Below are 1080 nucleotides of genomic sequence, written 5' to 3' on the forward strand. Positions count from 1 at the left end.
TTCCTGCGTCATCAGACGCCCCGCGCTTCCCGGCAATAGCCAGGAAAGTAGTAGGGCCATGAGCCGAGCCCAAGCAGTGGCCCTGAGCTCCTCAGAGCTCGCGGGAGCGTTAAGAATTAACCCATACGTCGCAGGGCAACAATCCGAAGGAAGTCGACGGCGTACCTTGCGTTTGGCAAACACAAAGCGGAGGCGTCGCTCCCCACCCACGTCCACTTCCTTGTGACTCTACTGCAGGTTATGCAGTGGAGAAAGTTTCCGGTGCCGTTGCACCCATTGCTCAAAGAGCGCGTCATCGTCTGTAGCGCTTTCGCCAGGGGCGAGCACTACAGGTATTGTCCGCATTGCGGGTACACGAGAGCCACCTCGTTGTGCACTCAGACGAGTGCGATAAGTTTCCAACGGGATTTCTTGTGAGACCAAGAAACGAGCTCGACGAGCTTCTCGTGTGGCAAGTTCATCTTCTGTTCTGGTCGGGAGCCCGATGATGTGGACGTGTAACGATTGAGTTACCGCGTCCTTCGCTTCCAAAGCGGGATCTACAGGGCGGAAGCCATATTCCACACGAAGGTCAATGACCGACTGTGGATGGGCGCGCTTGAGAGCCGCCTTACGGGCAGCTTCAAGCTGCCGCCTCTCTTTCTCGTCAGGTCATTGGTGATCAAACCACGTGCCTCAGTTGACGAGAAGTCAGAGAACGGACATGGGGTCTGCAAGACACGAGCAGAGCTCGTATCGCGCCGGTGGCGCAGCTCGTCTTCCTCGTCATTTCATGCGGGAAAAGGAGTGTCAGACTCATAGTCGACCACATCCTCAACGAGGCCCCTCGGCACTGAAAGCGTGTGCGGAGTTCGACGTTTGTGCTCATCGAGCCTAGGATATACACCCCTCGGTGCTACAGACGCACTGTCCGACGTTGCACCGAGTGCGGGAGATGAAGTTGGGCTCTGCCCATGTTCACCGTCAGAACCGGCGAGACTTGGAGATTTTGGTGTCATTGACACAGGGCTCATTAAGCCAGAAAGTTGTTTGTTCCAACAAATGGAGTTGCAGTGTCTAACGGACACGCGAGCCTCGTTG

The sequence above is a fragment of the Plasmopara halstedii genome (assembly GCF_900000015.1).
Source record: "Plasmopara halstedii genome assembly, contig: Scaffold_2439, whole genome shotgun sequence".
In the NCBI taxonomy this organism is placed as follows: domain Eukaryota; phylum Oomycota; class Peronosporomycetes; order Peronosporales; family Peronosporaceae; genus Plasmopara; species Plasmopara halstedii.